The following is a 15,770-nucleotide window of genomic DNA, read 5'->3' as shown; positions in this document are numbered from 1 at the left end:
GGAACCCAAATGAAGTTGGGACAATCCTAATGATACAGTTATAGATGGCACTATATGGGCAGCAAGACAGCAATAATGCAAGCAATAACCAGAATGATTAAAATATAGGTGGGATTAAGGGTCTATTTTAGGGATGACTGATTATTAAGGGTTTATTCTTATAACTGTCATTAATATTTTAGGTAGTGTTTTCCAAAAACGTAGGAAAACCACTGCATCTTTTGCCATGATTTTGGAAAAACAGAGCAAATAAACACTAGAGATAAAAAACACCAAATGACTTGAAGGCAACAGTGGCAGATGAGCTCTCTTCACAGTTTCAGTGAGTCTCCCCTTCCCATGCTAGATCCCTAGATTCAAAAAAGGACCATGTCAATTCTTTTCGCAGATCTGCTGCGCTTCTGCACCCATTCCATAATAGAAATCTGCAGGGGTAAAAAGAGGAAGAAATCTGCACAAAAATCTGCAAATTGTGCACATACCAAAAAAAGGAGCAGATTCTGACCTGCGTTTTCTGCCAAGAAATGCAGAATCTGCACAGAAAATTCCACAGTCAAATCTGCAACGTGTGCACATAGCCTTAAAGTTTTGGAATGGCCAAGTCAAAGGCCTGACTGTAATCCTACAGAAATGTTGTGGAAGCACGTGAAGCGAGCAGTTCTTGTAGTAGTAGTTCAGCAAGCAGAGATGGGTTCCTCCAAGGTGATGTACAGGACTAATCAACAACTATTGGATTCTTGTTTTGATGCATTTAGTGCTGTACGAGGGGGTGTTTGTTATTGGATAGTTTCCCTCATTTAAAAAAAATGACGAAGTATAACATTTCGCTGATGCATTTGTTTGATTTGGTTCTCTGTCTAATTGTGTGAAAATATGTAGTTTTAGATAAAATTTTAAGCAAAAATGGAAAATTTTGCAGGGTACACAAAATGTAGGCAGCAATGTAGGTGGATGAACAACTGCTGAATGAATGAGTCTGGAAAAACTATTTATTTTAATGCAAATGCTGCAATAACATCTGTAATTGGCAATATAGGTTAGATGACAGCACAAGAGAATAGTACACTGTCTGGGAACATTCACGGACAAAGATTTTTCATCGGATTATTGGACAGAAATTTCACTAATGGCCATCATTAGTCAAGTAGAAAATACAGTATAAAGAGCTGACAATGAAGAGTCTCACCGCAGAAATCTGTAGCGTCGCTGTAATCCTTTCACCATTGTAGTATACATAAAAACATGAGCATTACATCACATGGAAGGGAACGGATCATCACCATTGTTCCCATCTAGCAGCAATTCCTTACATTGTGTTTTCCACACACGTTCCCATCCCCCTGCAGAGGATGAATAATGCCTGCTGTGCAGCTGAGGTTCCCTGCCATCTAGAAAGAGAAGGAGTCACTGGTGTTTTCCTTCGGGGTTTACCCAAGCACAGGGCCATGGGCTTAGATAGTAAATCACGCTGCTAGTCACATACCTCTAGGCTGTATCCCCTAGTCAGAAGCTGGACATTATACACATAAATCTATGTAATACACACATGTCATCTGCTCCATGTAAGGACACAGTAACAAGCTGGGCATTCCCAGCCTGAGGCTTATTCATTTAGGGTAGTCTAGTCGGACATTTTAATTATGGTTCTGATCATCCTTTATTTTGTATTAATGGACCTGCCTTATTTTGGGGACTTATATAACTAGATGGCAGCCCGATTCTAAAGAATCGGGAGTCTAGAATCCATATATACTTGAAATTCGGCAGGAGCTTGAAGAGCAACGTCACTGGGCCCGCCTCCACGCAGTAGAAACTTGCTGTGAGGTAAAAATTCAAAAATCACACCAAAATGGCGGGCGGAGTGTGTCACAGTACGGCACGTTTCTGATTGGTCGCTCGCAGCAGGCGGCAACCAATCAGACACTGGACACTGTTGACGTCACTTATCTCCGGACATTAGCTCCGGACAGGAAGTTGGCACAAATTGCAGGAAGTAGTATTCTAGGCAATTATATATTAGATGGGGAATTGCTACTAATATACAACCAACAAGTTCCTTTATAAAACAGGATTGATTCAGTTAGGGAAAGGCAGGCAGAATAAGAAATGGTCTAATCTGGTGATGTGGCGAACAACTACGATACATGACTGCCCCTCGCCGGTCTTCCCATTACCAGGAGAAATCTCACATGTAAACGTGTGCTTACATGGCATTTGCAGAGTTCATCACGGGTACCTGTCAGGATTTCCGGACGTATACCTCAAGTGTATTCCACTCTGTATAGGCATATGTTGCTCATAGGTCACGTATTCCATATACCACCATAGAGTCTTCTGGACATGGTTGGGTGAATAAGAGACTACAAATTCATTTGACAATATTTCCCACTGAGAGTGAATTGGGAACTATTAGGAAGCAACTTCAAGGCTATGTGCCCACGTTGCAGAAATGTCCGCAGAATTTCCGCAACTCCCTGCCGCGGGTTAAACTCATTCAGAATTCGCATGCGTTTTCCCGCAAAACACAAGCGTTTTTAGCTTGCAGAATGCTTGTAAAGCGCAAGCAATCTGTAGCATCGCTTGGAAAAGTGATTGACAGGTTGGTCACACTTGTCATGCATAGTGTTTGACAAGTGTGACCAACTTTTTACTATTGATGCTGCCTATACATCCTCAACATTAAACTTGCAACACGAAGAAAGAAAACTCATTGATTCATGGGACTCACAGGCACGATAACAATATTAATGATATGAAAATTCCAAAAAAAAAAAATGGAAACAATTTACAGAAACACCGATTTATTCAGCATCAAGTATGAGTAACAGGCACAGAAATGCCTGCAGTTACATGCCTTGGCTGCTATCAATGAGATTAATGGTTTTTAGAAGAATATTCCACCAAGCTGAATGCAATTGGGTAAATCATCAAGATACGCTGCTGGCATCTCATTTTGCAATTCCTAACCAATGATGTCTCCCATTAAGTACATCTGGGACAAGTTCAGAGATGCTGCATGGCACAGTACCACGCTGGCTTCTCACAAAAGCATGAGCAACATGCGGCCTGGTATCGTCGTGACAAAAAGCGCTCTTTGAACACCTTGGAAAACTGGCAGTACCAACTTTTCCACAATTCTATTTGTACTGCAAGTGAAATTGGACATCACATATTAAGCCTAATGTATCAAGCAGTGTCTACACAAACCATCAGAAGGTATTTGTAAGACAGTGAGCTATAAGCCAGACAGTCTGCTACGGGTGTTCGTATTGACCTAACTGTGTAGAGCAAGACTGTAATGGAGGTCTATCCTGTCTTGAGAACAATGATAGCCGTACATTGGTCTGATGATCTTGAGGGTTATGTCATGAAGAAGCCTTAAAAAAGGAACATCACACCGATCCTATTCCTGGAATTTGGTATGAGGTGGCATAATATATTGTAGCTGGAAGCCTCTAGTCTTCATTCCAGGTACACTTACTGCTGGGCATTAGATTGATTAGGCGTGTAACCAGTTATTCAGCCATTTCTCCAAAGTGTATCAGGACCTTTGGATGGCAATTGCAAAGGGGGCTGCTAGAAGCAGATCTTCATGGTTTGGTGCCGAGTGCATTCTGCTTAGCAGATTATTCCTCAGATGACCACTAAAGACCTTGTTCATAGAAGCCAAGGCATTTAAGAGTGTGAGGATTTCTACATGTGGCGCTCTACAGAATAAATCAAGATATTTTGAAAATTTTGTTACGGTACCATTTTTTTTTTTTTTTATCATTTGCGTATCAATAACATTTCTACAAATCCTGTGATTTCCATAACTCCCGACTTCTCCTTCTTGGTGATACAATTTCCATGTTGAGGAGTCTATTATATAATGCTCCACAGCTTCACCTCACACAGGCATGTCGTCATGTAACACGTGATGTGAAGCTGACCGCCAACATTAAGCATGTGGAAGCATTACATCTCTGGCACCAAAGTGCACTGTAACTATCATGGACCATGTGTGATCTGGTAGGTATGTGGTGTGGCATGGCACCACTTTATCAACACAGTGCTGGGAAACTAACATGACCGACAGATCTAAGGGAAAAGACTGTTGGCAGCTGTGCACCTTATATACATAAACACACACGCACATACGTGCTTGCCAGGGATGAGGGCTCAGCCACTACCTATATATCATACAAAGAGCTTCTCACAAAATTAGAATATCATCAAAAAGTTACATTTATTTCAGTTCTTCAATACAAAAAGTGAAACTCATTATATAGAGTCATTACAAACAGATTGATCTATTTCAAGTGTTGATTTTTGTTAATGTTGATCATTATGGCTTACATCCAAAGATGAAAACCCAAAATTCATTATCTCAGTAAATTAGAATACTTTATAACGCCAGTTTGAAAAATGATTTTAAAATCTGAAATGTTGGCCTACTGAAATGTACGTTCAGTAAATGCACTCAATACTTGGTCAGGGCTCCATTGGCATCAATTACTGCATCAAATTTCCATCTTCAAAAAGCTTGTTGGAAGAGGGAAGCATGAAGTGCTTTAAAATTTCCTGGTAGATGGCTGCACTGATTTTGGACCTACACCAGATGACATGGCTCCCCAAACCATCACTGACTGTGGCAACCTCACATTAGACTTCAAGCAGCCTGGATTGTGGCCTCTCCACTCTTCCTCCAGACTCTGGGACCTTGATTTCCAAATGAAATGCAAAATTTACTTTCATCTGAAAACAACACCTTGGACCACTGAGCAACAGTCCAGTTCTTTTTCTCCTTGAAACAGGTAAGATGATTCTGGCATTTTCTATTGGTCATGAGTGACCTGACACAAGGAATGCGACACTTGTAGTCCATGTCCTGGATATGTCTGTGTGTTGTGGCTCTTGAAGCAATGACTCCAGCAGCAGTCCACTCCTTGTGAATCTCCCCCAAATCTTTGAATGGCCTTTTCTTATCAATCCTTTCAAGGCTGCGGTTATCCCAGTTGCTTCTGCACCTTTTTCTAACACACTTTTTCCTTCCACTCAACTTTCCATTAATATTCTTGGATACAGCACTCTGTGAACAGCCAGCTTCTTTAGCAAGGATCTTTTGTGGCTTACCCTCCTTGTGGAGTGTGTCAATGACTGCCTTCTGGACATCTGTCAAGTCAGCCATCTTCCCCATAATTGTGGAGCTACTGAAACAGACTAAGGGATCTTTTTAACTGCTTAGGAAGCCTTTGCAGGTGTGTTTGTTAATTATTCTAATTTACTGAGATAATGACTTTTGGGTTTACATTGGCTGTAAGCAATCAACAATAACAGAAATAAACACTTGATATAGATCACTGGTTTGTAATGACATATATATATATATATATATATATATATATATATATATATATATATATATATTTGTCTAAGGGTCACTTCCGTCTGTCCTTCTGTCTGTCACGGTTATTCATTCGCTGATTGGTCTTGGCAGCTACCTGTCATGGCTGCCGCGACCAATCAGCAACGGGCACAGTCCAATTAGTCCCTCCCTTGAAGTCAATGCCTGGCGCCCGCTCCATAATCCTTTCCACTCACCGCTCACACAGGGTTAATGGCAGCGGTAAGGGCCGCGGTGTAACGCACTCCGTTACCGCTGCTATTAACCCTGTGTGTCCCCAACTATTTACTATTGATGCTGCCTATGTAGCATCAATAGTAAAAATATGTCATGTTAAAAATAATAAAAAAAATTTTTTTTTAAAAACCTGCTATACTCACCATCCGCCGCCTTTCCCGGCTCCTTGCGTCGCTCCCGGGACCGCTCCACTGCAAGCGGCAGCTTCCGCTCCCGTCCCAGGGCTGGTGTGCGGCAAGGACCTGCCGTGACGTCACTGTCATGTGACCGCAACGTCATCACAGGTCCTGCTCATACCAGCCCTGGGACCGGAAGCTGCCGCTTGCAAAGGAGCGGTCCCAGGAGCGACGCGAGGAGCGGGAAAGGCGGCGGATGGTGAGTATAGCAGGACTTCAACGGCCCTTCGGAAGGTGAGTATATATATATATTTTTTTTTTTAAGTCTCTATACTACGTGGCTCTGTGATGTATACTCCATTGCTGTGCAAAATACTATGTGCCTGGACAATATACTCCGTCGATACTATGTGGCTGGGCAATTTACTACGTGACTGGGCAATATAGCGTACTACATGCTCTATTATATACTATGTGGCTGGGCAATATACTACGTGGACATACATATTCTAGAATACCCGATGCGTTAGAATCGGGCCACCATCTAGCATAATATAAGAGTTTAACTTTTTGTATTGAAGAACTGAAATTAACTTTTTGATTACAGGCAAAGGAGGTCACACAAAGTGTATACAAGGTATATGCTACCTACCTATTTTATATATACACTACTCATACAGCAGTGGTCTCCCACTCTTAAGAGACATGGTATACACATAGCACATATGTGGTATATACACTAGTCACACAGCATCAATTTTCTCCCACTCTCACAGACATAGTATATATGGTATATACACAGGACATACATGATATATACACTACTCACACATCAGCGGTAGTCTCCCACTCTCACATATATGGTATATACACCACCCTCCCCTCACACAGTTATGGGATACATCAGCTATATAAAACACATGCATGGTATATACAGTACTCTCACCCGTCAGTGGTGGTCTGTTCCCTCGCAAGCAGTTTTGGTATACACTATCTATATACAGCACATACATGGTATATAAACTACTAAAACGGCAATGGTGGTCTCTACCCATCATACAGACGTGGTATACACACTACTTATATGGTTATGGTATATACTACCAATATACAGTTGTGCTCAAAAGTTTAAATACCCTGGCAGAATTTTTGCTTTCTTGGCCTTTTTTCAGAGAATATGAATGATAACACCAAAACTTTTTCTCCAGTCATGACTAGTGGTTGGGTGAAGAGATTGTCAAACTGCTGTGTTTTCTCTTTTTAAATCATAATCACAACCCAAAACATCCAAATGACCCAGATCAAAAGTTCACATACCCCATTTCTTAATACCATGTTTTGCCCCTCTAACATCAATGACAGCTTGAAGTCTTTTGTGGTAGTTGTGAATCAGGTTATTTTCTCAGGTCAGGAGACTGAGATGGCCACTCCAGAACCTTCACTGTGTTCTCCTGCAGCCAATAACAGGTCGACTTGGCCTTGTGTTTTGGATCGTTGTCATGTTGGAACGTCCAAGTACGTCCCATGCGCAGCTTCCGGGCTGATAAGTGCAAATGCCACAAAGTATCTTGCCTACAATACGCAAAACAGCACAGAGACAAGCCTCAAAACTTCTGGAACAAGGTCATTTGGAGTGATAAGACCAAAATTGAACTTTTTGGCCACAACTATAAATGTTATATTTGTTGAGAGGTCAACAAGGCCTATGATAAAAGGAACACCATTCTACTGTAAATCACAGAGGTGGATCGCTGATGTTTTGGGGATGTGTGAGCTACAAAGTCACAGAACACTTCATCAAAGTTGAAGGAAGGATGAATGCAGCATGTTATCAACAAATACTGGAAGAAAAATTTGGACTCATCAACCCAGAAGCTGCACATGGGACGTACCAACATGACAGCAATCCAAAACACGAGTCGACCAGTCATAGGCTACAGCAGAACAAGGTGAAGGTTCTGGAATGGCCATCTCAGTCTCCTGACCTCAATATCATTGAGCCACTCTGGGGAGATCTCAAGCACGCAGTTCATGCTAGACAGCCCAGGAATTTACAGGAACTGGAGGCTTTTTGCCAAGAAGAGTGAACAGCTTTAAGATCTGAGAAAATAAAGAACCTCATCCACAACTACCACAAAGGACTTCAAGCTGTCATTGATGTTAGAGGAGGCAACACACGGTAATAAGAAATGGGGAACGTGAACTTTTGATCAGGGTCATTTGGATGTTTTGGTTGTCATTATGATTTAAAAAGAGAACACAGTAGTTTGACAATTAATGGCTTCACCCAACCACTAACCATGAAGTTTTGGTGTTACCATTCATAGTCTCAGAAAAAAAAAAAGAAAAAAAAAGGCCAACAAAGCAAAAATTCTGCCGAGGTATGTAAACTTTTGAGTACAATAGTAAACTAATCTCCCCCTTACACAGTCATAGTATACACTATTCCCCAGCAGCGGTGGTCTCTCCCCCCTCCTCACACAGTTATGGTATATACACTACTCCTCAACAGTGGTGGTCTCTCCCCTTCAGAGTTACGGTATATACACAGCACATACATGGTATATACAGCACATACACAGTATATACAGGTCCTTCTCAAAAAATTAGCATATAGTGTTAAATTTCATTATTTACCATAATGTAATGATTACAATTAAACTTTCATATATTATAGATTCATTATCCACCAACTGAAATTTGTCAGGTCTTTTATTGTTTTAATACTGATGATTTTGGCATACAACTCCTGATAACCCAAAAAACCTGTCTCAATAAATTAGCATATCAAGAAAAGGTTCTCTAAACGACCTATTACCCTAATCTTCTGAATCAACTAATTAACTCTAAACACATGCAAAAGATACCTGAGGCTTTTATAAACTCCCTGCCTGGTTCATTACTCAAAACCCCCATCATGGGTAAAGGCCCCTTCACATTTAGCGACGCTGCAGCGATACCGACAACGATCCGGATCGCTGCAGCGTCGCTGTTTGGTCGCTGGAGAGCTGTCACACAGACCGCTCTCCAGCGACCAACGATGCCGGTAACCAGGGTAAACATCGGGTAACTAAGCGCAGGGCCGCGCTTAGTAACCCGATGTTTACCCTGGTTACCATGCTAAAAGTAAAAAAAAACAAACACTACATACTTACCTACAGCCGTCTGTCCTCCAGCGCTGCGCTCTGCTTCTCTGCTCTCCTCCTGTACTGTCTGGGAGCCGGAAAGCAGAGCGGTGACGTCACCGCTCTGCTTTCCGGCTCACAGCCAGTACAGGAGGAGTGCAGAGCACAGCGCTGGAGGACAGACAGCTGTAGGTAAGTATGTAGTGTTTGTTTTTTTTTACTTTTAGCATGGTAACCAGGGTAAACATCGGGTTACTAAGCGCGGCCCTGCGCTTAGTTACCCGATGTTTACCCTGGTTACCAGTGAAGACATCGCTGGATCGGTGTCACACACGCCGATCCAGCGATGTCTCCAGGGAGTCCAGCGACGAAATAAAGTTCTGGACTTTATTCAGCGACCAACGATCTCCCAGCAGGGGCCTGATCGTTGGTCGCTGTCACACACAACGATTTCATTAACGATATCGTTGCTACGTCACAAATAGCAACGATATCGTTAACAATATCGTTATGTGTGAAGGTACCTTTAGACTAGCGACCTGACAGATGTCAAGAAGGCCATCATTGACACCCTCAAGCAAGAGGGTAAGACCCAGAAAGAAATTTCTCAACAAATAGGCTGTTCCCAGAGTGCTGTATCAAGGCACCTCAATGGTAAGTCTGTTGGAAGGAAACAATGTGGCAGAAAACGCTGTACAACGAGAAGAGGAGACCGGACCCTGAGGAAGATTGTGGAGAAGGACCGATTCCAGACCTTGGGGAACCTGAGGAAGCAGTGGACTGAGTCTGGTGTGGAAACATCCAGAGCCACCGTGCACAGGCGTGTGCAGGAAATGGGCTACAGGTGCCGCATTCCCCAGGTAAAGCCACTTTTGAACCATAAACAGCGGCAGAGGCGCCTGACCTGGGCTACAGAGAAGCAGCACTGGACTGTTGCTAAGTGGTCCCAAGTACTTTTTTCTGATGAAAGCAAATTTTGCATGTCATTCGGAAATCAAGGTGCCAGAGTCTGGAGGAAGACTGGGGAGAAGGAAATGCCAAAATGCCTGAAGTCCAGTGTCAAGTACCCACAGTCAGTGATGGTGTGGGGTGCCATGTCAGCTGCTGGTGTTGGTCCACTGTGTTTCATCAAGGGCAGGGTCAATGCAGCTAGCTATCAGGAGATTTTGGAGCACTTCATGCTTCCATCGGCTGAAATGCTTTATGGAGATGAAGATTTCATTTTTCAGCACGACCTGGCACCTGCTCACAGTGCCAAAACCACTGGTAAATGGTTTACTGACCATGGTATTACTGTGCTCAATTGGCCTGCCAACTCTCCTGACCTGAACCCCATAGAGAATCTGTGGGATATTGTGAAGAGAAAGTTGAGAGACGCAAGACCCAACACTCTGGATGAGCTTAAGGCCGCTATTGAAGCATCCTGGGCCTCCATAACATCTCAGCAGTGTCACAGGCTGATTGCCTCCATGCCACGCCGCATTGAAGCAGTCATTTCTGCCAAAGGATTCCCGACCAAGTATTGAGTGCATAACTGAACATTATTATTTGTTGGTTTTTTTGTTTGTTATTAAAAAACACTTTTATTTGATTGGATGGGTGAAATATGCTAATTTATTGAGACAGGTTTTTTGGGTTATCAGGAGTTGTATGCCAAAATCATCAGTATTAAAACATTAAAAGACCTGACAAATTTCAGTTGGTGGATAATGAATCTATAATATATGAAAGTTTAATTGTAATCATTACATTATGGTAAATAATGAAATTTAACACTATATGCTAATTTTTTGAGAAGGACCTGTACACTACTCCCCGGCAGCGGTGGTCTCTCCCCCTCACAGTTATGGTATATACACAGCACATACACAGTATATACACTACTCCCCGGCAGCGGTGGTCTCTCCCTCTCACAGTTATGGTATATTCAGCACATACACGGTATATACACTACTCCCCGGCAGCGGTGGTCTCTCCCCCTCACAGTTATGGTATATACACAGCACATACATGGTATATACAGCACATACACAGTATATACACTACTCCCCAGCAGCGGTGGTCTCTCCCTCTCACAGTTATGGTATATTCAGCACATACACGATATATACACTACTCCCGGGCAGTGGTGGTCTCTCCCTCTCAGTTATGGTATATACAGCACATACAAGGTATATACACCACATACACGGTATACACAGCACATGATACACGATATATACACTACTCCCCGGCAGCGGTGGTCTCTCCCCCTCACAGTTATGGTATATACAGCACATACACTGCACATGATACACGGTATATACACTACTCACCCGGCAGTGGTGGTCTCCCCCTCACAGTTATGGTATATACAGCACATACACGGTATATACACTACTCCCCGGCAGCGGTGGTCTCCCCCTCACAGTTATGGTATATACAGCACATACACGGTATATACACTACTCCCCGGCAGCGGTGGTCTCTCCCTCACAGTTATGGTATATACACCACATACACAGCACATGATACACGGTATATACACTACTCACCCGGCAGTGGTGGTCTCCCCCTCACAGTTATTGTATATACAGCACATACACGGTATATACACTACTCACCCGGCAGTGGTGGTCTCCCCCTCACAGTTATTGTATATACAGCACATACACGGTATATACACTACTCCCCGGCAGCGGTGGTCTCTCCCCCTCACAGTTATGGTATACACAGCACATACACGGTATATACACAGCACATACACGGTATATACACAGCACATACACGGTATATACACAGCACATACACGGTATATACACAGCACATACACGGTATATACACAGCACATACACGGTATATACACAGCACATACACGGTATATACACAGCACATACACGGTATATACACAGCACATACACGGTATATACACAGCACATACACGGTATATACACAGCACATACACGGTATATACACAGCACATACACGGTATATACACAGCACATACACGGTATATACACAGCACATACACGGTATATACACAGCACATACACGGTATATACACAGCACATACACGGTATATACACAGCACATACACGGTATATACACAGCACATACACGGTATATACACAGCACATACACGGTATATACACAGCACATACACGGTATATACACTACTCCCTGGCAGCGGTGGTCTCACCCTCTCAGTTATGGTATACACGGCACATACACGGCACATACACGGTATATACACGGCACATACACGGTATATACACGGCACATACACGGCACATACACGGCACATACACGGTATATACACGGCACATACACGGTATATACACGGCACATACACGGCACATACACGGTACATACACGGTATATACACGGCACATACACGGTATATACACGGCACATACACAGCACATACACGGCACATACACAGCACATACACGGTATATACACAGCACATACACGGTATATACACAGCACATACACGGTATATACACAGCACACACACGGTATATACACAGCACATACACGGTATATACAGCACACACACGGTATATACACAGCACACACACGGTATATACAGCACATACACGGTATATACAGCACATACACGGTATATACACAGCACATACACGGTATATACAGCACATACACGGTATATACACAGCACATACACGGTATATACACAGCACATACACGGTATATACACAGCACATACACGGTATATACACAGCACATACACGGTATATACACAGCACATACACGGTATATACACAGCACACACACGGTATACACAGCACATACACGGTATATACAGCACATACACGGTATATACAGCACATACACGGTATATACAGCACATACACGGTATATACACAGCACATACACGGTATATACACAGCACATACACGGTATATACAGCACATACACGGTATATACAGCACATACACGGTATATACACAGCACATACACGGTATATACAGCACATACACGGTATATACACTACTCACCCGGCAGCGGTGGTCTCTCCTCACACAGAGGTGGTCTTCCCTGCAGGCCGGATCCCGCCGTATCTCGGAGGGTCTTCCTGTCTCACAGCCCGGGGGCCGCTCCTCCTCGGTGCTCACTATGGGTGCAGCCGTTGTGGAGTCATGACCCCAGGACATCACCGGGCTCCGCACACATCATGGCTACCGAGCCCAGAGGTGCCTCTATCACAGGTGCGGGGTAAATCTTCGCCTTCCTAACTATGGCAATAGTTCTGCTATACGGCCGCGACAGACGCCCCTCCGGTTCCCCGGCCGACAGGCTGACGCATCCGGCGGATTACACTACCCGGACAAGATCCTGCTTGAGCTCGGTTTTTTTTTTTTTTTTCGTGAACGCAGCACCAGCAGCTCCGCCCCCGGCTTAACACTGTGAGCAGGAGGCGGCGCTGAATGTGGCGTGCTAGCGCCCCCTGCTGTGTGCTGCCTGGTAACACGGCGAGGAGGAGGCGCCGCTGATTGTGCTATGCTAGCCCCCTTTCTGTGCGCTGCCTGGTAACACAGTGAGGAGCAGGCGGCGCTGATAGTGGCGTGCTAGCGCCCCCTGCTGTGTGCAGACTGGTAACAGCTGTGAGGAGGAGGCGGTGCTGGTTGTGCTGTGCTAGCGCCCCCTGCTGTGTGCACATAGTGAGGAGGATGCAGCGCTGCTTGTTACATAGTGAAGTAATTAAAGTGAACCTGTCACCCCGTTTTTTGAGATTGAGCTATAAATACTGTTAAATAGGGCCTGCGCTGTGTGTTCCTATAGTGTATGTAGTGTACCCCGATTCCCCATGTATGCTGAGAAATAACTTACCAAAGTCGCCGTTTTCGCCTGTCAATCAGGCTGGTCAGGTCGGGAGGGCGTGGTGACATCGGTGGTTCTTCCTCAGCTTTACGTTGGTGGCGTAGTGGTGTAGTGGTGAACAAGCAGCGCGCGATCTGCGCTGTAATCCCTTGCATCGGTGGGGGCGGCCATCTTCCTGGGGCCGCGCGTGCGCAGATCGAGTGCTCTGCTGCACGGGGCTTCAGGAAAATGGCCGCGGGATGCAGCGCGTGCGCATTAGAGATCGCGGCGGCCATTTTCCCAAAGCCGAGATGCAAACTCGGCTTTGGGAAAATGGCCGCCGCGATCTCTAATGCGCACGCGCGGCATCCCGCGGCCATTTTCCTGAAGCCCCGTGCAGCAGAGCACTCGATCTGCGCACGCGCGGCCCCAGGAAGATGGCCGCCCCCACCGACGAAAGGGATGACAGCGCAGATCGCGCACTGTGTCTTCACCACTACGCCACTACGCCACCAACGTAAAGCTGAGGAAGAACCAGCGATGTCACCACGCCCTCCCGACCTGACCAGCCTGATTGACAGGCGAAAACGGCGACTTTGGTAAGTTATTTCTCAGCATACATAGGGAATCGGGGTACACTACATACACTATAGGAACACACAGCGCAGGCCCTATTTAACAGTATTTATAGCTCAATCTCAAAAAACGGGGTGACAGGTTCCCTTTAAGGTTGAAGGAAGACTATAAGTCCATCTAGTTCAACCCATAGCCTAACCTAACATGCCCTAAGGCTACGTTCAGATTAGCGTTGCGCGCCGCTGCGTCGGCGACGCAACGCACGACGCACAAAAAAAACGCGTGCAAACGCACGCAAAAACGCTGCGTTTTGCGACGCGTGCGTCTTTTTTTCACAAAATCGGACGCAAGAAAAATGCAACTTGTTGCGTTTTCTTGCGTCCGACGCTAGCGTCAAAAACGACGCACGTGTCGGAAAACGCAACAAGAAAAACGCATGCGTGTGTGACACCGATCTAGCGATGCGCTCGCTTGTAACCAGGGTAAACATCGGGTTACTAAGCGCATGGCCGCGCTTAGTAACCCGATGTTTATCCTGGTTACTAGCGTAAAAGTAAAAAAAAAACAGTACATACTTACATTCCGGTGTCCGTCAGGTCCCTTGCCGTCTGCTTCCTGCACTGACTGACTGCCGGCCGTAAACTGAAAGCAGAGCACAGCGCGTCCGGCAGTCAGTCAGTGCGGGAAGCAGACGGCAAGGGACAGACACCGGAATGTAAGTATGTACTGTTTGGTTTTTTTTTACGCTGGTAACCAGGGTAAACATCGGGTTACTAAGCGCGGCCCTGCGCTTAGTAACCCGATGTTTACCCTGGTTACCCGGGGACTTCGGGATCGTTGGTCGCTGGAGAGCGGTCTGTGTGACAGCTCTCCAGCGACCACACAGCGACGCTGCAGCGATCGACATCGTTGTCATATCGCTGCAGCGTCGTCTCAGTGTGACGGTACAGTTACAGTAAAGAACCCGCGTCTGTTATTATGCTTAAACCTTTTTTCCTCCAAACGCAGAGGATGCCCCCATGTCCCGGTTTTCAGGGCTATGATTAGAAAGATCATCAGAAAGGTCTTTGTACTGTCCCCTTATATATTTATACATTAAAATAAGATCACCCCTTAGTCTTCGTTTTTCCAAACTAAATAGCCCCAAGTGTAGTAACCTATCTTGGTATTGCAGACCCAGGGCTGCCACTAGAAATTTCGGGGCCCCATACTGGCAAAATTTTCGGGGCCCCCTTGAGACTCCGCCCAGGCTCCACCCCAGCCCCGCCTCCAGGCTCCACCCCTCGAACTGTCCACAGTCCCACCGCCATCTCTTGGAAAATCTCCACTTCTCACCTATCACACATTAACAGTTCCCATCACCAGATCACACATATAGCCAGCAGCTTTTGTTTTGGCCAAAAGATTTTTTAAGCCGCCACCAGAACACGGTAGACACTTTTGGCCGTGCCCTACTCTACTGTAGCCCATGTGTTCCTGTTTCCATAATTGTTCTCTTGTGTTTACAAGACTGGGGAGTTCCACCACTCC

The 15,770-nt window shown here is 44.9% G+C and overlaps 1 protein-coding gene across 4 annotated transcripts in view; it reads right to left on the bottom strand.

Annotated features, from left to right (window-relative positions):
• The window catches only part of CDK17 (cyclin dependent kinase 17), a 224,508-nt gene extending 211,272 nt beyond the window's left edge, over window positions 1-13,236 (bottom strand). The window contains exon 1 of one of the 4 annotated variants that reach the window (XM_069764460.1): window positions 12,863-13,236. The gene's annotated coding sequence lies outside the window, so the exon portion shown is untranslated. Of the gene's footprint in view, window positions 1-10,680; window positions 10,700-12,862 lie in introns of those variants that run through there. The other 3 variants (XM_069764463.1, XM_069764462.1, XM_069764461.1) reach the window with 3 other exon arrangements.
• Window positions 13,237-15,770: the final 2,534 nt, after the last annotated feature.

This window comes from Ranitomeya imitator, chromosome 4 (genome assembly GCF_032444005.1).
Source record: "Ranitomeya imitator isolate aRanImi1 chromosome 4, aRanImi1.pri, whole genome shotgun sequence".
Classification (NCBI taxonomy): domain Eukaryota; kingdom Metazoa; phylum Chordata; class Amphibia; order Anura; family Dendrobatidae; genus Ranitomeya; species Ranitomeya imitator.
The sequence above is the reverse complement of the archived record's forward strand: the minus strand, read 5'-3'. Positions and strand labels throughout refer to the sequence as shown.